Source organism: Hyperoodon ampullatus (assembly GCF_949752795.1).
Source record: "Hyperoodon ampullatus genome assembly, chromosome: 19".
NCBI lineage: Eukaryota > Metazoa > Chordata > Mammalia > Artiodactyla > Ziphiidae > Hyperoodon > Hyperoodon ampullatus.
The window spans coordinates 29,936,556-29,962,280 of NC_136932.1; the positions used below are offsets into that span (position 1 = coordinate 29,936,556).

Sequence of the window (25,725 nt, forward strand, 5' to 3'; positions counted from 1 at the left end):
ATTGAGTTTCCCAGGCTGGTTTGTCACCAATCATGGGTGAAATCATAACTAAATCATTTTTGCTTAGGTGATCAGCTTTCGTGGGGTCCTTTCTCTGCACTCTGTCCAATGATAAAGCCCACTGGTTTATGGCTCCTGGAGCACAGTTTTTTTCAAAGAGTATAAGTGAAGCATTGATGAAACAGCCATCGCCTCGTACCTCCTTTTCAAAGCCCTTTAAAACTTTTTTCATCCAAAAATCAATAAAAGAAAATGATTGGGATCAAATCTGATACAGAGGTAGCGTAAGAAAAAGGAGAATAATGAGCAGAATAACATCTCTTCAGACAATAAAATCAAGTTGGAAAAGACAGGTCCACAAAACAGATGAAAACTGTAACCTAGGTCTTCCCTGGTGGCACAGTGGTTGAGAGTCCGCCTGCCAATGCAGGGGACACGGGTTCGTGCCCCGGTCCGGGAGGATCCCACATGCCACGGAGCAGCTGGGCCTGTGGGCCATGGCCACTGGGCCTTCGTGTCTGGAGCCTGTGCTCCATGATGGGAGAGGCCACAACGGTGAGAAGCCACAGCGGTGAGAGTCCCGCATACCGAAAAAAAACCCTGAAACCTATTATTTCAAAGTGGGCTAAATGACATTAGGAAAAACAATGGAAAAGATGAAAGAACATGGATCGAGAAGGGAATTGGAAGTCATTGTTTAATGGTTATAGAGTCTTTGTTTGGGAGGGTGAAAAAGTTATGGAAATGGTAAATGCTGATAAATGCCAACTATGGGTGTTTGGTTTTAGCTTATCTTCTTCCATGAACGGGTTTGGAGAGATTCAGAAACTATGCTGCTGCCTCCATCTTTCTGAGGTCCTGCTCCATCTTTTGACATAATTATTTTGAATTTGGGTAGTGCTGATGGTTGCACAACATTGTGAATGTATTTAATGTCACTGAATTGTATACTTGAAAATGGTTGAAATACTAAATTTTGTTTTATGTATATTTTACCATAATAAAAAAACAGATGAATGAACAGCATAAACCAGAATTAGGTAAGATGATAGAACTCAGGACAGAATTCAAACTAAAAAAAAAATTTAGAAATGAGGATTAAATTTAAAATAATACAAGAGTGGGGACATCCCTGTTGTCCAGTGCTTAAGAATCTGCCTTCCAACTCAGGAGATGCAGGTTTGATCCCTGGTTGAGGAACTGAGATCCCACATGCCACCAGGGAGCTAAGCCCGCACGCCGCAACCACTGAGCCTACGTGCTGTGGAGCCTTCACGCCACAACTAAAGAGTCCACAAGCCGCAAGAAAGAGCCCACGTGCTGCAACTAATACCCGACACTGCCAAAAATAAATTAATTAAATAAAATAATACGAGCGAATGAACATAATGGATAATGCCTTAAGAGAAACAAACAAGAATAAGAAAAGGTTTTTTAAATCAAAAACAAGATAAAAAGAATTTTAGAGAAATGGCAAACGTAAAAGATAGGCAAAAAAGAGTCAGGACAGCTCTGAAAAGAGTAATATAAGTACGTATAAGAATCTATTATACCATAAAAGTGACATTTCAAACCCGTGGGACACATGAGTCAATAAATTGTGATACATACATGTTGAGGTATAAAGAGTTCTCTGGAAGGATCCATGGCACGGCAAAAGCAGATGTCTCTGAGGAGGGAAATGTGTGGCTGGGGAATGTGGGGAAAAGGGTGACTTTTCATTGAATACCCTGTGTACCTTTTCTAATGTTCTGTCATGTGAATTTATTACCTCTGAAGGTCACCTGAATTCAGACCCCAATTCCCCCAATTACTAGCTCTTAATCTTGGGCAAACTCTTCACACTCTCCAAGCCTCTTTATCTGTGAAATAAGGTCAGTAACTTAGCCTGGTGCTGCCTGGCACAGAATCAATTGTCAATAAATGGAGATTTTTAGTGTAAAAAACCGAAATGCCCATCAATGGATGAATGGATATTTTAAATGTGGTGTATATGAGTAATATTACACAGTCATAGAAAGGAATGAAGTACTGACACATGCTACGACATGGACGAACTTGAAAACATTATGCTAAGTGAAAGAAGCCCCACACAGTGGCCACATTTGGATTACTTCATGAAATGTCCAGAAAAGGCAAAACCATAGTGACAGAAAGGAAATGAATGGTTGCAGGGACTGAAGGAGGAGGGGATGAAGAGGGCCTGCTGATGGTTACAGGGGCTTCTTTTTGGAGTGATGAAAACGTGATGGGATAGATGATGGTGATGGTTGCCTATGCTTGAGAATGTACGAAATGATACTGAATTTGCAGTTTCAGGAGGTGAATTTTATTGCATGTGAATGACATCTCAAAAAATTAATTTTGAAAATGAAAATTGCCAGTTTTCCCATGGTCACTGTCCACGATCCACTGTCTCCATCTCTCCATTCGCCCCACTGCATTCCTTTTCACGCCCACCCCCTGCCGCTCTCTCCCATCCTCACTCCCTCGAGCAGACGCACGAGGCCTATGAGGGAGCCCCTGAACCGCTGGGCACCTGCGTCCTGTGGCTGTTGGAGCGGTTGCCCAGTGCCCGTGCCCCCACAGCTCTCACCCGTGAGAGTGGATGCTTCCGTCGGATTTTTCTCGTGCGTTTCAGTTGATGGTGATGTTTACAGAAGGTGGCACACCCCCTGGTCAATGGAGGAAGCCCCTCAAGTTAATACTTAGGCCTGTCCAGAAGTTTGATCTCATCCACGAGTAACCTCAGCATGCTGTGCTCTGAAAGCCAGGTTGGATGACTGCAGGCACTTGTAAATACTGAGGACTTCAGAGGCATTTGGGCCTCAAATTGAGGCCTTGTACCTCCACATGCGTTGTGACCTCAGCCGTTTGCTGCACGTCTCTAAGTGAAGTTGCACAGGAGTACTGGCCTTGCCTGTCATTGCCAGGATTAACTGAATAGTGCATTAGCTGCCCTGGTGCTTAGGTGTTGAGTACATGGTGATTTTCATACCAGGCCCTATTCGTGGGCCTCCTGATGCAGCAGTTCCCTTGGCTCTGCCCCTATCATCAGCTGCCCCTAGGATAACTCTGAGCCCTAGCCACCTCTCTGGTAGATTTCCCTGTACCCCTAACTAAAATCACACCTGCATAAGGCAACTCAAACCTTTCAGAGATGTGTCCTGAACCTCTTGTTTTCTTAAATACCTATGTGGTGGTTGTGAGACTTAAGGCCAACCTCCCCAAGAGACTTTTTCTATTTCTCCTAGTAAACCTAGACTCACATTCTGTCATCTTCAACTCTACTCACATTTTGTTCTTTCAACCCTGACCTCTGACCCTGCTATTTACTTCTGCCATTTCATCCTCACTCCTGCTTCCTTTCAGCAACCCATAAATCTCTTTCGACCTTCCTAGCCCTGGGCCACGTTCCTTCCTCTTTCATCAGGTTTTACCCCTTTCCTCCCCTTTCCTTCATTCTCCCATCCGACTTTCAGTCCTTCCTTTTTCATGCAGACTTTGATTCCAACCCCATCAAAAACAAAACAAAACAAAAAAATTAAAGCACGCCACAGTTAGCAGCATCTCAAAATTCAAAAGGTTTATTACTCATCTTTTAATTCTATTATATTTACTTATTCAGTTTTATTGTTTTAAAATATATCAAAATAAATAGAGAAATTTATACCTATCTTATTTATATATGGAAGAACAGCTGGTACCCAAGGTGGCACCAACAATCCTAGCAGCTCTTACTATAAATATCCATAGTTGTTAGTAATTTCCATTTCTTTTTCCCTCTCAATGAAAAATTGCAGGTTCCCCAAAGAGGTGTATTTGGCAGCATTCTCACATTCTTGTTGAGCCTGCCTCTTCATGGCCTCCCACTCTGGTCTCTGCTCTTGTTCGATAGGCTTTGACATGACTGGCTCAGAAACGTTGGGTTCCCTCCATGGTCTTCGTTGCTTGCTGAAGTCTTGGAGTAGAAATGGGGTTTGGAGCTTGGGTGGGGAGTGGTGCTTAGTCACAGCAGGGGGGACAGGCTCCCGCTGGAGAGAAGCGCAAGATGAAGTTTTGTAGGGTGCAGGCCTAGGAGCAGCAGACTGAGGGACACTAGGCTGGGTATGGTTGGTCCCACCCAGTTGGGTTGGGTTGGTCACAGTTGGCTGAGCTGGTTTGGCAGGACCTGGCAAAGAGGAAGGAGCTGGCTGGGATGAACTGGCTGCAGCAGGTTGAGCTGAGTTAGTAGAAGCAGGCTGGGCATGGTCCGCCACAGCAGGCCGATGTGAGGCCAGAGACTGTGGCCCCCAAGGAGCAGGTCGAGCTTGAGGCTTGTCCCAGGTAGAAAAAGGCAGAGGTACCAACCTGACCTTCTCAGGTGGAGGCAGCTCATACTGGGATGGAGATGGACACTCTTTTTCAGCACTGCTGTCTGGTTTCTGGGCTTCAACTTGAGTTTTCTCAGGACTCTTACCCTCACGTGGGATACGCCACCATGGCTGGATAGCTGGGTGTGGCTGGGGGTCTTTAGGGTTGCTTGAATTTCCCAAGACCCGACAGGAAGGGAGCCCAGTTTTCTTACCATTCTTCTTCCCCAGTGCATGAAAAACCTTCACAGACTCCAGCATGCGCATGCCTAGGGAGGTTCGAGGCTTTTTAATGCTCTCGTGGATAAGCTCAGTTTGGTGTTCCTTTCACTTCGTCTTGGGAATTGTTGGCTTCTCTTCTGCCTTGGCTTTGTTCCCTGACTGCTTATTCTCTTCAGCCTTCTTTCTTCCTCTGGTCCTTGTGGTCTTTTCCCGCCTGTGGCTCTTAGTTTTGCTGATCTTTCTGGATGCAGCTTTCTGAGGTTTGCCTTTAGAATGTTTGGCCGTGTTCACAGGAGCCCTGTCACTGACTGCAGCATTGCCTAGAACCACTTCTCCTCCTAACAGGCACTCTGGATTCTTTGGCTGGATTTTGGCCTTGGGAGCACCACTGATAGGCTCAGAGGCCTTATGTTTGTTCTTCCTGGGTTGATCAGAGGGAACCTTTATGACACTTGGCTTTTCCTGCACCTGATTCACTTTAATGGTTCTGGTGTCTTTGGCTTTGATCACGTTGGGACCTTTGGATTTATCAGGATCTTTCAATGAATTAAAGAGCTGGGGAAAGTGAATATCCTCCGCCAGTGTAGTAATGTCTGCAAAACCACTGCTAGATTCCATCCCATTTTCAAATGTCTTTAGGTCCTCAAGACTCGGGCTGTTCTTTCCCAGATCAGCATTTTCAGAAGCAGACTGATCCTCTTGGCTGACGGGGTCAGTGCAGCCTGGGAGCTGGTGAATATCAAGGATTTCTAGAAGGGAGTAGTGGAGACTCTTGGTTTTCTCTTGGGATCTGGTAGGCATCCAGAGGCTTCGAAAGCTTGGTTTTAATATCCTCCAAGTTCTTACTCTCTATTTGTCCCTGGCTTGGAGCTGGAGGCAGGGCCAGGAGACTACAGTCTCCTGACTACAGACTACAGTCTGGCAGTCTGGACTGGAGCTGTCCCTGAAATGTCCCCAAGTCCGGGTGGTGGATTACTCTCAAGTATCTGAATATTTCTGCTCCTGCAGGACTTGGGGAGTTCTTGAGTTTGTGTCACACAAAATGTCTGGATTGGAGGTTGCCATCACAGGGAAGTTTTCATCACCAGGGAAGTCTCCATCCCTACAAAGGAATCAAGGTAGAAGTCAGTCCCTGGTAAGTGAGATGTTTCCCCTAAACACCAACACAGCAATCATGTACCTTTCAAGGTACATGATTGCTGTGTTGGTGTTTAGGGGCAAGATGGGCAAGGCATTTCTACCGACTCTTCTTAAGGATCATGGACAGTGTCCTATGCTACGAGATAAGTGATGACTGTTGTAATTCTTACTGGTGATCATTTCATGTCACTGATTCTTGGTTTTCTTTGTATTTCATAGGATTGTTATAAGTCAATTAAAAATGAGTCTTATTTTTAAAACATGAAATGTTTTACAAAGCCTAGCATTCTCATATAGAGTCCTTTCGTTTCTCCCCACTTTCCTGAGAGGCTAAGAACACTTCACACCATGAACTAGGAGAGGGAGTAGAGCCCTCCCTGATGAAATATATAAACAACGACAGAGTCTTAGCCTGCTTGCTCTGGACAGGATCTTGGACCCTAAGGTCTTAAATCCTGGTATAAATTAAGGAAGTGAGGACAGTTAAACTGGCACTATCATAACAAGAGTTCTGAAATGCCTTGGGTTGCAATTCTTTTGCCAATAATTTGCTACATCTGGTTCCTTGGGCCACACAGGTATCCTGCCATCCAGCTCTTTTATACGTGAGACATTCTGAATACTGTCCCTTTTTCTTTGCACAGAAGTATATACAGTGTGGCAGTTACTGTAATCTCCTCCCCCTTGCAAACAGCCACTCTGGAATCTTGGACCTCTAGGATTCTCTGTCTTGCATGCTTTGGTGCAAGGCCAAGCAAAATGAGGAGGAGAATAATTAGAGAAGGAAGAGGACATTTGTGGAGAACTGGGAGCAGATAAGGTGAAAGGGACCAGGAGAAAAGAGCTTCATGTAGAGTTTTTGGTTTCTGTGGGAAACAGGTTAACAAACTTTGGCCACATTTTGTATGACCAGAACAGACAGTCATAGATATAAGTAGCTCGATAGTGCAGCAACTGCCATGAATTCTGTACACTAAAGAGAACAGTCTTACATGTATTCCTCATTTTGTTTTATGTCATATTACGTTCTTAATAGAATTCACTGGTATGTTTGTAGAATACAGATTTTTTAAAATGCTCTGGTTTTGTCTACATGGTTATTTCCTTGTCATATTTTTAAGGACTCCAACATTGTAAGACATATTGCATGTTTTTCTCATGACGATTGTTTATCTTGAAGCATCAAGAACGAAATTGACCTGTTGGATTTTGTGGAGAAAGTTTAAAAAGGGTCTGTGAAAAAGACATTGTGGTGAGTCACATTATGCACCCAAGTGTAAGGAGCAGATATATACCATCAGCCCAACTTGGCCTGGATTGCCTCTGTTTTAGTTCCCGCGGTTAGTACTTTTCTCCCTAACCGCTCTTGTGACTGTGATAAGAGTAAGGGCTGAGTTGCTATTGATTTATATGTGAGGTTAGCTGGTTTGAGGTAGGAAATCTATGGATCCAGTTATTTTCCTTGGTGGTAAGCTTTCAGGGAGGGGTGCAAAGATTGATATTTCTGGGGACTTTTCTAGTACCAGGAAGATATCCCATAGATGGGACCTCCAAAGACACACATTTAATTTTTAGGCCTGTTTTTCCTATTATGAGATATGAGTTGTTTCACTGATGGGGATGATGCTTATCTGAGAAGAAATTGTGAAAGGTGTTGTAGTATAGAGATGTGGTTTAAGATTTTAAGTTTTTCTCAGGGTTTTTCCCCTAAGCTTCCTACTTCAGATGGCCTACTTACATGATACTAGTATGTGATGTGAGGCTAACAACTTACTAAATACCTGCAAGCCAGATCAGTGTCTCATTTCTCTATATTTTCATGGAAAGCAATGGACCCATAGCTACTGCAGGTAGGGTGGGTGGTGTGAGATTCGGGTAAGTGTGGTAATGCACATTTTGGTGTCAGTAAAATGTTTACATATTAAAATATTCAGTTCCAACATTCAATTCTATTGAGGCAAACCCTTATTTAGGCTTTTCCTGGTTCCGAGCCTATGTAACTTATTTTCTCTCCCTAGTTCCAGCCATGTAACTTTTGCATGCAGGCTCAGCTTCATCTTAACATCTAAAAGAATCTTACATGTAGGGGGAAGAAACTAAAGAGCTCAGGCCCTATGCTGACCCAAACTTTTATTCTTAGAGTTAGGGTATTGTCTTGTCCCGTATACCCACTTCCTGCATTTTGAACCCATCAGGTTAACTGAGACATGTCTTGGTGTAACATCCCCAGTTCATCTACCCCTGAGGCTCTCCTTAATTCTTCCCATTGTCACATTGTGATTTAATTAAATACTGGAATCCCTCAAACCCTTGCATGGTACCTGAGGCCCTATGGGATACTGGTCGATTTTGTTAGTGTCAAATACTTAGCTGTCTGATTCTCCAAATATCCCTTGCTCCTATATTTTCCATCCCAGCATACTACATACCCATTAAGGCATGGTTTCATCTCATGTTGAACCCACTCCCATCGAGAGGCCTACTCTTTGCTACTTCCCATAGTTTCTGGAAACCCTGTTATGGCCAGGTCTGGATTGTTTTGTGTTCCCAACCAAACCCTGTATCTTTTAATAAGCTGGAACTATAAGGCCAACATTGATTTTCTAGTTTCTGATAGATTTATGTCACAATTTGTACATTGTCATGTCTATAGATATTTCTACCAGTTGTACTTTTTGGCCATTACATGCCTATTGGATATTTTTCATAAATTGCAAAAGAATATTTTATGACTTAGCACCAAATTGAATGTGCGTAATTGTAAGTTTGTAAACTATGTTGTGCTCAATTGTATCATTTCTTTATCCAAATAGTACTTTACTAGCATTGTCCCATTTGTAATTATATGGAAGTTTTCAGAATTGTAAATAAATGCTTGTGGAATGAAACTTGGTTAGACTATGGCTGTCCCAGAGTCCACACATCACCAAGGGGATGGAAAACAGGAAGGAACCACCTCACACCAGAGGGCCCATATCACCAAGATGGTGAGGCACCTAGCAGGATCCACTTCACACCAGACGGCCTAAATCACCAAGGGGATGGGAACCAGTTAAGAAAGACTTCACAGCAGAGGGCCCACATCACAAAGGGGATGAGACACCAAGCTATATCCACCTCACACCAGAGGGCCCACATCATAAAATGTTGAGAAACCAGACAAGAGTGACCTCGCATCAGAGAGCCCACAACATAAAAATGTGAGGAAGCCAGGAGGTTCCACCTCACACCAGAGGGACCACATCAAGAAGGGGATTGGTACCCAGTGGCATCCACCTCACACCTGAGGGCCAACATCACCATGTCAATTGGATCCAAGTAGGAGCTACCTCACAGCAGAAAGCCCACATCATAAAAAGGGGAGGAACACAGCAGGGACCACCTCACAGCAGAGGGCCAATATCACCAAGGGAATGGGAACCAGGTCAGAATGACCTCACAGCAGAGGGCCCACATCATATAAATGTGAGGAACCGAGCAGTTCTGACCTTACAACAGAGGGCACACATCACCAAGGCGATGAGGAACCCTTTAGGATCGACCTCACACCACAGGGCCCACATCACCAAGGGCATGGGAAGCAGGCAGGAGTGACCTCACACCAGAGGACCCACATCATAAAAAGGTGAGGAACCCATCAGTTTTGACCTCACAATAGATAGCCCACATGATCAAGAGGATGGGAACCAGGCTGGTAACACCTCACTGCAGAGGGTGAACATGATGAAGGGGATGAAGAACCCAGCAGGATCCAACTCACACCAGAGGGCCCACATCACCAAGGGTATGGGAACCAGGTGAGAGTGTACTCACACCCAGGGCCCATATCACCAATGGGATGAGGAACCCATCAGATTACACGTCAGACCACAGGGCACCCATCGCCAATGGCATGGGAAACAGGCAGGAATTCCCTCACACATGAGGGACCACATCATAAAAATGTAAGGAACCCAGCAGTTGTGACCACACACCATAGGGCTAACATCACCCAGTGGATGGGAACCAACCAGGATCCACCTGACACCAGAGGGACCTCATCACAAAGGCGTTGGGAACCAGGCAGGAGCTCCCTGACAGTACAAGGACCACATCATAAAACGTGAGGAACCCAGCAGGAACCATCTCACACCATATGGCCCACATCACCAAGGGGATGGTAACAAGGAAAGAGTGACCTCACACAAGAGGGCCCCCTTCTCCAAGGGGAAGGGAACCAGGCATAAGTGACCTCACACTAGAGGGCACACATCATAAAAATTGAAAAACCCAGCAGGAGTGACCACACAACATAGGGCCCACATCACCAAGAGTTTGATGCACCCAGCAGGATCCACCTCACACCAGAGGGACAGCATCACAAAGGTGATGGATACCAGGCATCAGTGACCTCACACCAGAGGGCCCACATCACCAAGGGGATGGGAACCAAGCAGGAGTGACCTCACACTACAGGGCATACATAACCAAGGGGATGGGAACCAGGCAGGAGTGACCTCACACTACAGGGCATACATAACCAAGGGGATGGGAAACAGGATGAACTGACCTCACACCAGAGGGCCAACATCAGCAAGGGGATGGGAATCAGGCAGGAAACACCTACAGCAGAGGGCCAAAATTGCCAAGGGGATGAGGCACCTAGCAGGATACACCTCACAGAAGGCCCATAGCACCAAGGGAATGGCAATCAGACAGGAGTGAACTCACACCAGAGGGCCCACATTATATAAAGTTCAAAATCCCAGCAGGAGTGACCTCACACCAGAAGACCCATATCACCAAGGGGATGAGGGACCAAGCAATATCCACTTCACAGCAGAGGGCCCATATCACAAAGTAGATGGGAATCAGACATAAAATACGTCACACCACAGGGCCCACATCACAAAGAAGTGAGAAACCAAGAAAGAGTGACCTCACAGCAGAGGGCCCACATCACCAAGGGAATGTGCATATGGAAGGACTGATTTCACACCAGAGTGCCCATGTCATGAAGAGGATGAGGCACCAAGCAATATTCATCTAACAAACACCAGAGGGCCCACATCACAAATGGAATGGGAATCAGGCAGGAGTGATCTCAAAACAGAGGGCCCACATCATAAAAAGTGAGAAACCCAGCAGGAGTGACCACACAACATAGGGCACACATCACCAAGTGTTTGAGGCACGCAGCAGGATCCACCTCACACAAGAGGGACAACATCACAAAGGAGATGGATACCAGGCATCAGTGACCTCACACCACAGGGCCCACATCACCAAGGGGAAGGGAACCAGGCAGGAGTGACCTCACACTAGAGGGCACACATAACCTAAGGGATGGGAACCAGGCTGGAGTGAACTCACACCAGAGGATGAATATCATCAAGGGAATGAGGAACCCAGCAGGATCCACCTCACACCACAGGGCCCACATCACCAAGGGGATGAGGCACCCAGCAGGATACACCACACACCAGAGGACCCATATCAATAAAAGGTGAGAAACCAAGAAGGAGTGACCTCACACCAGACGGCCCACATCAACAAGGGGTTGGGAACCCGGCAGGCGTTACCACATACCAGAAGACCCACATCATGAAAAGGTGAGAAACCTAGCAAGAGTGACCTAGCACAAGAGGGCCCACAAAACCAAGGGGAAGAGGAACCCAGCAGGATCCACTTCACACAAGAGGGCCCACAACACCAAGGGGATGAGCCATGCAGCAGGATCCCCCTCACACCAGAGGGCCCACATCATAAAGGGGATGGGAACAAGGCAAGAGTGAACTCACACCAGAGTGCACACATCAAGGGAATGGAAAACAGGAAGGAACGACCTCACACTAGAGGGTCCATATCACCAAGCGGATGTGGCACCCAGGAGGATCCACCTCACACCAGAGGGCCCACATCACCAAGGTAATGGGAACCAGGCAGGAGTTGCCTAATAGCAGAGGGCCCATATCATAAAAAGTTGAGAAAACTAGCAGGAGTGAACTAACTCAAGAGGGCACACATCACCAAGTTGAAGAGGATCCCTGCAGGATCCACTTCACACCAGAGGGCCCACATCACCAAGCGGATGGGAACCAGGTAGGGACCACCTCATACAAGAGGGCCAACATCACCAAGGGGATAAGGAACCCAGGAAGATCCACCTCACACCAGAGGGCCCACAGCACCAAGGGGATGGGAACTGGGAAAGAGTGACTTCAAACCAGAGGGCCGACATCACAAAGTGGATGAGACACCAAGCAATATCCACCCCACACCAGAGGGCCCACATCATAAAAAGGTGAGAAACCAGACAAGAGTGACCTCGCACCAGAGGGCACACAACATAAAAATGTTAGGGGTTTCCGGGGATGATGGCAGAAGAGTAAGACGCAGAGATCACCTTCCTCCCCACAGATACACCAGAAATACAGCTACACAGAACAACTGTGTACAACTCCTACAGAACGCTGGCAGAAGACCTCAGACCTCCCAAAAGGCAAGAAACTCCCCCACGTACCTGGGTAGGGCAAAGCGGAGAGATTCCCGCACAGAGGATCGGTGCCAACCGGCACTCACCAGGCCGAGAGGCTTGTCTGCTCGCCCGCCGGGGCAGGCGGTGCTAGGAGCTGAGGCTCGGGCTTCAATCAGAGCGCAGGGAGAGGACTGGTGTTGGCTGCGTGAACACAGCCTGAAGGGGCTAATGCTCCACAGCTAGCTGGGAGGAAGTCCGGGAAAAATTCTGGACCTGCCGAAGAGCCAAGAGACTTTTTCTTCCCTCTTTGTTTCCTGGTGCGCGAGGAGAGGGGATTAAGAGCGCTGCTTAAAGGAGCTCCAGAGATGGGCGTGAGCCGTGGCTGAAAGTGTGGACCCCAGAGACGGGCATGGGACGCTGGGGCTGCTGCCGCCATCAAAAAGCCTGTGTGTGAGCACAGGTCACGGTCCATGCCCCCCTTCCGGGGAGCCTGTGCAGCCCGTCACTCCTGGGGTCCCGGGATCCACGGACAGCTTCCCTAGGAGAACGCACGGCATGCCTTGGGCTGGTGCAACGTCACACCGGCCTCTGCCACTGAAGGCTCGCTCCGCACACCGTGACCCTCCCTCCCTCCTGGCATGAGTGAGCCAGAGTCCCCGAAGCGGCTGCTGCTTTAACCCTGTCCTGTCTGAGCGAAGAACAGACGACCTCCGGCGACTTACACGGAGAGGCGGGGCCAAATCCAAAGCTGAGCTCCGGGAGCTGTGAGAACAAGGAATAGAAGGAGAAATATCTCCCAGCAGCCTCAGAAGCAGCGGATTAAAGCTCCACAATCAACTTGATGTACCCTGCATCTGTGGAATACATGAAGAGACAACAAATCATCCCAAATTGAGGAGCCAGGAGTCAGTGCTGTGCCTCTGAGGTGGGAGAGACAACTTCAGGACACTGGTCCACAAGAGACCTCCCAGCTCCACATAATATCAAATGGCGAATATCTTCCAGAGATCTCCGTCTCAACGCCAGGACCCAGCATCACTCAACGACCAGCAAGCTACAGTGCGGGACACCCTATGCCAAACAACAAGCAAGACAGGAACGCAACGCCACCCATTAGCAGAGAGGCTGCCTAAAATAATAAAAAGTCCACAGACACCCCAAAACACACAACCAGACGTGGACCTGCCCACCAGAAATACAAGATCCAGCCTCATCCACCAGAACACAGGCAACAGTCCCCTCCACCAGGAAACCGACACAAGCCACTGAACCAACCTTAGCCACTGGGGACAGACACCAAAAACAACGGGAACTATGAACCTGCAGTCTGCAAAAAGGAGACCTCAAACACACTAAGATAAGCATAATGAGAAGACAGAAAACCACACAGCATGAGAAGGAGGAAGATAAAAACCCACCAGACCTAACAAATGAAGAGGAAATAGGAAGTCTACCTGAAAAAGAATTCAGAATAATGATAGTAAAGATGATCCAAAATCTTGGAAATAGAATAGACAAAATGCAAGAAACAGTTAACAAGGACCTAGAAGAACTAAAGATGAATCACGCAATGATTAAAAACACAACAAATGAAATGAAAAATACTCTAGATGGGATCAATAGCAGAATAACTGAGGCAGAAGAACACATAAATGATGTGGAAGATAAAATAGAGGAAATAACTACTTCAGAGCAAAAGAAAGAAAAAAGAATGAAAAGAACTGAGGACAGTCTCAGAGACCTCTGTGACAACATTAAATGCACCAACATTTGAATTATAGGGGTTCCAGAAGAAGAAGAGAAAAAGAAAGGAAGTGAGAAAATATTTGAAGAGATTATAGTTGAAAACTTCCCTGATATGCGAAAGGAAAAGATCACTCAAGTCCAGGAGGCACAGAGAGTCCCATACACGATAAATCCAAGGAGAAATACGCCAAGACACATATTAATCAAACTGTCAAAAATTAAATACAAAGAAAACATATTAAAAGCAGCAAGAGAAAAACAACAAATAACACACGAGGGAATCCCCATAAAGTTAACAGCTAATCTTTCAGCAGAAACTGTGCAAGCCAGAAGGGACTGGCAGGAAATATTTAAAGTGATGAAGGAGAAAAACCTGCAACCAAGATTACTCTACCAAGAAGGATCTCATTCAGATTTGATGGAGAAATTAAAACCTTTAGGGACAAGCAAAAGCTGAGAGAGTTAAGCACCACCAAACCAGCTTTACAACAAATGCTAAAGGAACTTCTCTAGGCAAGAAACACAACAGAAGGAAAAGAACTACTATAACGAACCCAAAACAATTAAGAAAATGGGAATAGGAACATACATATCGATAACTACCTTAAATGTAAATGGACTAAATGCTCCCACCAAAAGACACAGATTGGCTGAATGGATAAAAAAACAAGATCCATAATTATGCTGTCTACAAGAGACCCATTTCAGACCTAGAGACACATACAGACTGAAAGTACGGGGATGGAAAAAGATATTCCATGCAAATGGAAACCAAAAGAAAGCTAGGGTAGCAATTCTCATATCAGACAAAATAGACCAAAAAAGACTACTAGAAGAGAAAAAGAAGGACACTACATAACGATCAAGGGATCGATCCAAGAAGAAGATATAACAATTGTAAATATTTATGCACCCAACATAGGAGCACCTCAATACATAAGGCAAATACTAACAGCCATAAAAGGGGAAATTGACAGTAACACATTCATAGTAGGGGACTTTAACACCACACTTTCACCAAATGACAGATCATCCAAAATGAAAATAAATAAGGAAACACAAGCTTTAAATGATACATTAAACAAGATGGACTTAATTGATATTTATAGGACATTCCATCCAAAAATAGAATACACATTTTTCTCAAGTGCTCATGAAACATTCTCCAGGATAGATCATATCTTGGGTCACAAATCAAGCCTTGGTCAATTTAAGAAAATTGAAATTGTATCAAGTATCTTTTCCGACCACAATGCTATGAGACTAGATATCAATTACAGGAAAGATATGTAAAAAATACAAACACATGGAGGCTAAACAATACACGACTTAATAACGAAGTGATCACTGAAGATATCAAAGAGGAAATTTAAAAATACCTACAAACAAATGACAATAGAGACACGATGACCCAAAACCTATGGGATGCAGCAAAAGCAGTTCTAAGAGGGTAGTTTATAGCAATACAATCCTACCTTAAGAAACAGGAAACATCTCAAATAAACAACCTAACCTTGCACCTAAAGCAATTAGAGGAAAAAGAAGAAAAACATCCCAAAGTTAGCAGAAGGAAAGAAATCATAAAAATCAGATCAGAAAAAATTGAAAAAGAAATGAAGGAAACGATAGCAAAGATCATTAAAACTAAAAGCTGGTTCTTGGAGAAGATAAACAAAATTGATAAACCATTAGCCAGACTCATCAAGAAAAAAATGGAGGAGACTCAAATCAATAGAATTAGAAATGAAAAAGGAGAAGTAACAACTGACACTGCAGAAATATAAAAGATCATGAGAGATTACTACAAGAAACTCTATGCCAATAAAATGGACAACCTGGAAGAAATGGACAAATTCTTAGAAATGCACAACCTGCCAAGACTGAATCAGGAAGAAATAGAAAATATGAACAGACCAATCACAAGCACTGAAATTGAAACTGTGATTAACAATCTTCCAACAAACAAAAGCCCAGGACCAGATGGCTTCACAGGCGAATTGTATCAAACACTTAGAGAAGAGCTAACACCTATCCTTCTCAAACTCTTCCAAAATATAGCAGAGGGAGGAACACTCCCAAACTCATTCTACGAGGCCACCATCACCTTGATACCAAAACCAGGCAAGGATGTCACAAAGAAAGAAAACTACAGGCCAATATCACTGATGAACATAGATGCAAAAATCCTCAACAAAATACTAGCAAACAGAATCCAACAGCACATTAAAAGGATCATACACCATGATCAAGTGGGGTTTATTCCAGGAATGCAAGGATTCTTCAATATATGCAAATCAATCAATGTGATACACCATATTAACAAACTGAAGGACAAAAACCATTTGATCATCTCCATAGATGCAGAGAAAGCTTTCGACAAAATTCAACACCCATTTATGATAAAAACCCTGCAGAAAGTAGGCATAGAGGGAACTTTTCTCAACATAATAAAGGCCATATATGACAGACCCACAGCCAACATCGTCCTCAATGCTGAAAAACCGAAACCATTTCCACTAAGATCAGGAACAAGACAAGGTTGTCCACTCTCACCACTCTTATTCAACCTAGTTTTGGAAGTTTTAGCCACAGAAATCTGAGAAGTAAAGGAAAGAAAAGGAATTCAAATTGGAAAAGAAGAAGTAAAGCTGTCACTGTTTGCAGATGACATGATACTATACATAGAGAATCCTAAAGATGCTACCAGAAAACTACTAGAGCTAATCAATGAATTTGGTAAAGTAGCAGGATACAAAATTAATGCACAGAAATCTCTGGCATTCCTATACACTAATGATGAAAAATCTGAAAGTGAAATCAAGAAAACACTCCCATTTACCATTGCAACAAAAAGAATAAAATATCTAGGAATAAACCTACCTAAGGAGACAAAAGAACTGTATGCAAAAAATTATAAGACACTGATGAATGAAATTAAAGATGATACAAATAGATGGAGAGATATACCATGTTCTTGGATTGGAAGAATCAACATTGTGAAAATGACTCTACTACCCAAAGCAATCTACAGATTCAATGCAATCCCTATCAAACTACCACTGGCATTTTTCACAGAGCTAGAACAAAAATATTCACAATTTGTATGGAAACACAAAAGACCCCAAAAGGCCAAAGCAATCTTGAGAATGAAAAATGGAGCCGGAGGAATCAGACTCCCTGACTTCAGACTATATTACAAAGCTACAGTAATCAAGACAGTATGGTACTGGCACAAAAACAGAAATATAGATCAATGGAACAGGATAGAAAGCCCAGAGATAAACACACGCACATATGGTCATCTTATCTTTGATAAAGGAGGCAGGAATGTACAGTGGAGAAAGGACAGTCTCTTCAATAAGTGGTGCTGGGAAAACTGGACAGGGACATGTAAAAGTATGAGATTAGATCACTCCCTAACACCATACACAAAAATAAGCTCAAAATGGTTTAAAGACCTAAATGTAAGGCCAGAAACTATCAAACTCTTAGAGGAAAACATAGGCAGAACACTCTATGACATAAATCACAGCAAGATCCTTTTGGACCCACCTCCTAGAGAAATGGAAATAAAGACAAAAATAAACACATGGGACCTAATGAAACTTAAAAGCTTTTGCACAGGAAAGGAAACCATAAACAAGACCAAAAGACAACCCTTAAAATGGGAGAAAATATTTGCAAATGAAGCAACTGACAAAGGATTAATATCCAAAATTTATAAGCAGCTCATGCAGCTCAATAACAAAAAAACAAACAACCCAATCCAAAAATGGGCAGAAGACCTAAATAGACATTTCTCCACAGAAGATATACAGACTGCCAACAAACACATGAAAGGATGCTCAACATCTTTTCTCATTAGAGAAATGCAAATCAAAACTACAATGAGATATCATCTCACACCAGTCAGAGTGGCCATCATCAAAAAATCTAGAAACAATAAATGCTGGAGAGGCTGTGGAAAAAAGGGAACACTCTTGCACTGCTGGTGGGAATGTGAATTGGTACAGCCACTATGGAGAACAGTATGGAGGTTCCTTAAAAAACTACAAATAGAACTACCATATGACCCAGCAATCCCACTACTGGGCATATACTCTGAGAAAACCATAATTCAAAAAGAGACATGTACCAAAATGTTCATAGCAGCCCTATTTACGATAGCCCGGAGTTGGAAACAACCTAAGTGTCCATCATCGGATGAATGGGTAAAGAAGATGTGGCACATATATACAATGGAATATTACTCAGCCATAAAAAGAAATGAAATTGAGCTATTTATAATGAGGTGGATGGACCTAGAGTCTGTCATACAGAGTGAAGTAACTCAGAAAGAGAAAGACAAATACTGTATGTTGACACATATATATGGAATTTAAGAAAAAAATGTCATGAAGAACATACGGGTAAGACAGGAGTAAAGACACAGACCTACTAGAGAATGGACTTGAGGATATGGGGAGGGGAAAGGGTAACCTGTGACAAAGCGAGAGAGAGGCATGGACATATATACACTACCAAACATAAGGTAGATAGATAGTGGGAAGCAGCCACATAGCGCAGGGAGATCAGCTCGGTGCTTTGTGACCGCCTGGAGGGGTGGGATAGGGAGGGTGGGAGGGAGACGCAAGAGGGAGGGGATATGGGAACATATGTGTATGTATAACTGATTCATTTTGTTATAAAACAGAAACTAACACACCATTGTTAAGCAATTATACTCCAATAAAGATGTAAAAAAAAAAATGAGGAAGCCAGGAGATTCCACATCACACCAGAGTGTCCACATCACCAAGGGAATGGGAACCAGGCAGAGTGACCTCACACCAGAGGGGCCATATCACCAAGGGAATGGGAATCAAGAAGGACTGACTTCACACCAGAGTGCCCAGATCACCAAGGAGATATGAACAAGGCACAACTGACCTCACGCTAGAGGGCCCACATCATCTAGGGGATGAGGTACTCAGTAGGATCCACCTCACGCCAGAAGACCCACATCATAAAAAAGTGAGAAACCTAGCAAGAGTGGCCTAATGCAAAATGGTCCACATCTACAAGGAGAAGAGGAACCCAGCAGGATCCACTTCACACAAGAGGGCCCACAACACCAAGGGGATGAGGCACGCAACAGGATCCACCTCACACCAGAGGGCCCACATCATAAAGGGGATGGGAACAAGGCAGGAGTGAACTCATACCAGAGTGCACACATCAACAAGGGAATGGAAAACAGGAAGGAATGACCTCACACCGGAGGGCCCATATCACCATGCGGATGTGGCACCCAGGAGGATCCACCTCACACCAGAGGGCCCACATCACCAAGGTAATGGGAACCAGGCAGGAATTACCTAATAGCAGAGGGCCCATATCATAAAAAGTTGAGAAAACTAGCAGGAGTGAACTAACTCAAGAGGGCACACATCTTCAAGTTGAAGAGGATCCCTGCAGGATCCACTTCACACCAGAGGTCCCACATCACCAAGTGGATGGGAACTCAGCAGGGACCACCTCACACAAGAGAGCCAACATCACCAAGGGGATGAGGAACCCAGGAGGATCAACCTCACACCAGAGGGCCCACAGCACCAAGGGGATGGTAACTGGGCAAGAGTGACCTCAAACCAGAGGGCCCACATCACAAAGGGGATTAGACATCAAGCAATAGCCACCCCACACCAGAGAGCCCATATCATAAAAAGGTGAGAAACCAGACAAGAGTGACCTCGCACCAGAGGGCACACAACATAAAAATGTGAGTAAGCCAGGAGGTTCCTCCTCACACCAGAGGGTCCACATCACCAAGGGGATGGGAACCAGGCAGGACTGACCTCACACCAGAGGGCCAACATCAGCAGGGGATGCCAACCAGGCAGGAACCACCTACAGCAGAGGGCCAAAATCACCAAGGGGATGAGGCACTTAGCAGGATACACCTCACACAAGAAGGCCCATAGCACCAAGGTGATGGGAAGCAGGCAGGAGTGAACTCACACCAGAGGGCCCACATTATATAAAGTTGAGAAACCCAGCAGGAGTGACCTCACACCAGATGATCCACATCACCAAGGAGATGAGGCACCAAGCAATATCAACTTCACACCAGAGGGCCCACATCACAAATGGGATGGGAATCAGGCAGAAACCACCTCACACCAGAGGGCCCACGTCACAAAAAGGTGAGAAACCAAGGAAGAGTGACCTCAGAGCAGAGGGCCCTCATCAACAAAGGGATGGGAACCAGGCAGAGTGGTGTCACCCTAGAGGGCCCACATCACCAAGGGGATATGAAACAGGCAGAACTGACCTCACGTTAGAGGGCCCACATGATCTAGGGGATGAGGCACTCAGCAGGATCCACCTAACAACAGAGAGTCCACATCACCAAGGGGATGGGAACCAGGCAAGAATGACCTCACAGCAGATGGCCCACATCATAAAAATGTGAGGAACCCAGCAGTTCTGACCTTACACAGCAGGGCACACATCACCAGGGCTATGAGGAACTCTTCAGGATCCACCTCACACCACAGGGCCCGCATCACAAAGGGGATGAGACACCAAGCAATATCCACCTCACACCAGAGGGCCCACATTATATAAAGTTCAGAAACCCAGCAGGAGTGATCTCACATCACATGACCCACATCACCAAGGGGATGAGGCACCAAGCAATATCCACTTCACAGCAGAGGGTCCATATCACAAAGTAGATGGGAATCAGGCATAAAACACCTCACACCACAGGTCCCACATCACAAAGAGGTGAGAAACCAAGGGAGAGTGACCTCACAACAGAGGGCCCACGTCACAAAGGGGATGGGAATCAAGCAGAAACCACCTCACACCAGAGGGCCCACACCATAAAATGTGAGAAACCAAGGAAGAGTGACCTCGCAGCAGAGGGCCCACATCACCAAGGGTATATGAAACAGGCAGAACTGACCTAATGCTAGAGGGCCCACATGATCTGGGTGATGAGGCACCCAGCAGGATCCACCTCACAGCAGAAGGCCAACATCACCATGGCAATTGGAACCAAGTAGGAGCTACTTCACAGCAGAATGCCCACATCTTGAAAAGGAGAGGCACACAGCAGGGACCACCTCACAGCAGAGGGCCCACTTCAGCAAGGGGATGAGGCAACCAGAAGGTTTCACCTCACACCAGAGGGCCAACATCACCAAGGGGATGGGAACCAGGTAGGAATGACCTCACAGCAGAAGGCCCACATCTTAAAAATGTGAGGAACCCAGCAGTTCTGACCTTACACCAGAGGGCACACATCACCAAGAAAATGAGGAATCTTTCAGGATCGACCTCATGCCACAGGACCCACGTACCAAGGAGATGTGATCCGGGCAGGAGTGACCTCATACCAGAAGGCCCACATCAAAAAAGGTGAGAAACCAAGCAGGAGTGACCTCACACCAGACGGCCCGCATCAAGAAGGTGTTGGGAACCCGGCAGGCATTACCACATACCAGAAGACCCACATTATCAAAAAGTGAGAAACCTAGCAAGAGTGAACTAAAGCAAGAGGGTCCACATCACCAAGGGGAACAGGAACCCAGCAGGATCCACCTCACACCCGAGGGCCCACATCACCAAGGGGATAAGGCACCCAGCAGGAACAACCTCACACCAGAGGGCCCACATCATAAAGAGGATGGGAACAAGGCAGGAGTGAACTCACACCAGAGTGCACACATCAACAAGGGGATGGAAAACAGGAAGCAACCACCTCACACCAGAGGGCACATATAATCAAGGGGATGAGGCACCCTGGAGGATCCACCACACACCAGAGTGCCCACATCACCAAGGGGATGGGAATGAGGCAGGGACCACCTGGCACAAGAGGGCCAACATCACCAAGGTGATGAGGAACCCAGGAGGTTCCACCTCACACCAGAGGGCCCACAGCACCAAGGGGATGGGAACTGTGCAAGAGTGACCTCACACCAGAGGGCCCACAACGTAAAAATATGAGGAAGCCAGGAGGTTCCACCTCACAACAGAGGGTCCACATCACCAAGGGGATGGGAACCAGGCAGAGTGACCTCACCCCAGAGGGCCCACATCACCAAGCGAATGGGAATCAAGAAGGACTGACTTCACACCAGAGTGCCCACATCACCAAGGGGATACGGACCAGGTAGAACTGACCTCATGATAGAGGGCACACATCATCTAGGGGATGAGGCACTCAGCAGGATCCACCTCTCACCAGAGGGACCATGTCACGAAGGGGATTGATACCCAGCAGGATCCACCTCACACCCGAGGGCCAACATCACCATGGCAATTGGAACCAAGCAGGAGCTACCTCACAGCAGAAGGCCCACATAATATAAAGGCAAGGACCACAGCAGGGACCACCTCACAGCAGAGGGACCATTTCAGCAAGGGGATGAGGCAACCAGCAGGATCCACATCACACTTGAGGGCCAACATCATCAAGGGAATGAGGAACCCTTCAGGATCCACCTCATACCACAGGGCCCACATCACCAAGGGGTCGGGAGCCAGGCAGGAGTGACCTCACACCAGAGGGCCCACATCATAAAAAGTTGAGAAACCAAGCAGTAGGGTACTCACAGCAGAGGGCTCACATCACCATGTTAAAGAGGCACCCAGTAGGATCCACCACACACCTGAGGGCCCACATCACATAGGGGATGGGGACCAGGGAGGAGTGAACTCACACCAGAGGGCCCACATCATGAAAAGGTGAGAAACCAACCAAGAGTGCCCTCACAGCAGAGGACCCACATCACCAAGGGAATGAGAAAATGGCAGGACTGATCTCAAACCAGAGGGCCCACATCATAAATAGGTGAGGAACCCATCAGTTGTGACCTCACAGTATATAGCCCCCATCAAGAGGATGGGAACCAGGCAGGAACTACCTCACACCAGAGGGCAAATATCATCAAGGGGATGAGGCACGCTGGAGGATCAACCACACACCAGAGTGCCCACATCACGAAGGTGATGGGAACCAGGCAGGAGTTACCTAATAGCAGAGGGCCCATATCATAAAATGTTGAGAAAACTAGCAGGAGTGAGCTAACGCAAGAGGTCACACATCACCAAGTTGAAGAGGATCCCTGCAGGATCCTCTTCACACAAGAGGGCCCACATCACAAAGGGGATGAGACACCAAGCAATATCCACCCCACTCCAGAGGGCCCACATCATAAAACGGGGAGAAACCAGACAAGAGTGACCTCGTAACAGAGGGCCCACAACATAAAAATGTGAGGAAGCCAGGAGGTTCCACGTCACACCAGAGGGTCCACAACACCAAGGGAATGGTAACCAGGCAGAGTGACCTCATGCCAAAGGGCCCACATCACCAAGGGAATGGGAATCAAGAAGGACTGACTTCACAGCAGAGTGCCCAGATCACCAAGGGGATATGAACAAGGCACAAATGACCTCACACTATAGGGCCCACAACATCTAGGGGATGAGGCCCTCAGCAGGATCCACCTCACACCAGAGGGACCACATCACCAAGGGGATTGGTACCCAGTGGCATCCACCTCACACCCGAAGGCAACATCACCATGTCAATTGGAACCAAGCAGGAGCTACCTCACAGCAGAAGGCCCACATCACAAAAAGGCGAGGAATGCAGCAGGGACTACCTCACAGCAGAGGGCCTACATCACCAAGGGGATGGGAACCAGGCAGGAATGACCTCAGAGCAGAGGGCCAACATCACAAAAATGTGAGGAACCCAGCAGTTCTGACCTTACACAACAGGGCACATATCACCAAGGTGATGAGGAACCCTTCAGGATCCACCTCACACCACAGGGCTCACATCACCGAGGGGATGGGACCCAGGCAGGAGTGACCTCTCACCAGAGGGCCCACATCATAAAAAGTTGAGAAACCAAGCAGGAGGGAACTCACAACAGAGGGCCCACATCACCATGGTAAAGTGGCCCCCAGTAGGATCCACCTCACACCAGAAGGCCCTCATCCCCAATGGGATGGAAACCAGGCAGGGGCCACCTCACACCAGAGGGCTCACATCACAAAGGGGACGGGAATCAGGCGGGAGTGACCTCACCCCAGTGGGACCACATCATAAAAATTTGAGAAACCATGCAAGAGTGACCTCACAGCAGAGGCCCCACATCACCAAGGTATGTGAAAATAGCAGGATTGATCTCACACCAGAGGGCCCACATCATAAAAAGGTGAGGAACCCATCACTTTTGACCTCACAGAAGATAGCCCACATCATCAAGAGGATGGGAACCAGGCGAGAGTGAACTCACTCCAGAGGGCCCTTATCATCAATGGGATGAGGAACCCAGCAGATTCCGCCTCACACCACAGGGCACACATCACCAAGGGCATGGGAACCAGGTAGGAACTACCACAAAGTAGAAGGCCTATATCATAAAAGGTGAGGAACCCAGCAACAACCATCTCGCACCAAATGGCCCACATCACCAAGGTAATGGGAACCATGCAGGTGTTACCTCATAGCAGAGGGCCCATATCATAAAAAGTTGAGAAACCTAGCAGGAGTGATCTAAGGCAAGAGGGCCCACATCATCAAGTGGAAGAGGAACCCAGCAGGATCCACTTCACACCAGAGGGCCCACATCACCAAGGGAATGGGAACCAGGCAGGGATCAGCTCACAGAAGAGGGCCAACATCACCAAGGGATGAGGCACCACGCAGGATCCACCTCACACCAGAGGGCCCACAGCACCAAGGGGATGGGAATTGGGCAAGAGTGACCAAAAAACAGAGGCCCGACATCACCAAGGGGATAGGACAGCAAGCAATATCCACCTAACACCAGTGTGCCCACATCACAAAAGGGATGGGAATCAGGCAGGAGTGACCTCACACTAAAGCGCCCAAAACATCAAAATGTGAGGAAGCCAGAATGTTCCACCTCACACCAGAGGGCGCACATCACCAAGGGGATGGGAACCAGGCAGTGACCTCAACCCAGAGGGCCCACATCACCAATGGAATGGGAATCAAGAAGGACTGACTTCACACCAGAGTGACCACATCACCAATGGGATCTGTACCCAGCAGGATCCACCTCACACCCGAGGGCCAACATCACCATGGCAATTGGAACCAAGCAGAAGCTACCACAAACACAACATAAAATGGTGAGGAACACAGCAGGGACCACCTCAAAGCAGAGGGCCCACTTCAGCAAGGGGATCAGGCAACCAGCAGGATCCACCTCACACCAGAGGGCCAACGTCACCAAGGGAATGGGAACCAGGCAGGAATGAACTCACAGCAGAGGGCCCACATCATAAAAATGTGAGGAACCCATCAGTTCTGACCTTACACCAGAGGGCACACATAACCAAGGCAATGAGGAACCCTTCAAGATCGAACTCACACCACAGGGCCCACATCACCAAGGGGATGGGTACCAAGCAGGAGTGACCACAAAATATAGGGCCCACATCACCAAGGGTTTGAGGCACCCAGCAGGACCCATCTCACACCAGAGGGACAGCATCACAAAGGTGATGGATACCAGGCATCAGTGACTTCACACCAGAGAGCCCACATCACCAAGGGGATGAGAACCAGGCAGGAGTGTCCTCACACTAGAGGGCACACATAACCAAGGGGATGGGAACCAGGCAGGACTGACCTCACACAAGGGGGCCAACATCAGCAAGGGAATGGCAACCAGGCAGGAACCACCTACAACAGAGGGCCAAAATCACCAAGGGGATGAGGCACTTAGCAGGATTCACCTCACACAAGAAGGCCCACAGCACCAAGAGGAT

At 46.7% G+C, this 25,725-nt stretch overlaps 1 protein-coding gene and 1 pseudogene across 2 annotated transcripts in view; both read right to left on the reverse strand.

Annotated features, from left to right (window-relative positions):
* The window catches only part of LOC307067921 (RAD52 motif-containing protein 1-like), a gene marked incomplete at both ends in the record, with an annotated part of 408,529 nt that overhangs the window by 215,023 nt on the left and 167,781 nt on the right, over positions 1-25,725 (reverse strand). The window lies entirely within an intron of this gene.
* LOC307067447 (uncharacterized protein C2orf78-like) lies at positions 3,741-5,375 on the reverse strand (annotated as a pseudogene). Its single transcript has one exon. The product of its transcript is annotated as an uncharacterized protein C2orf78-like (transcript).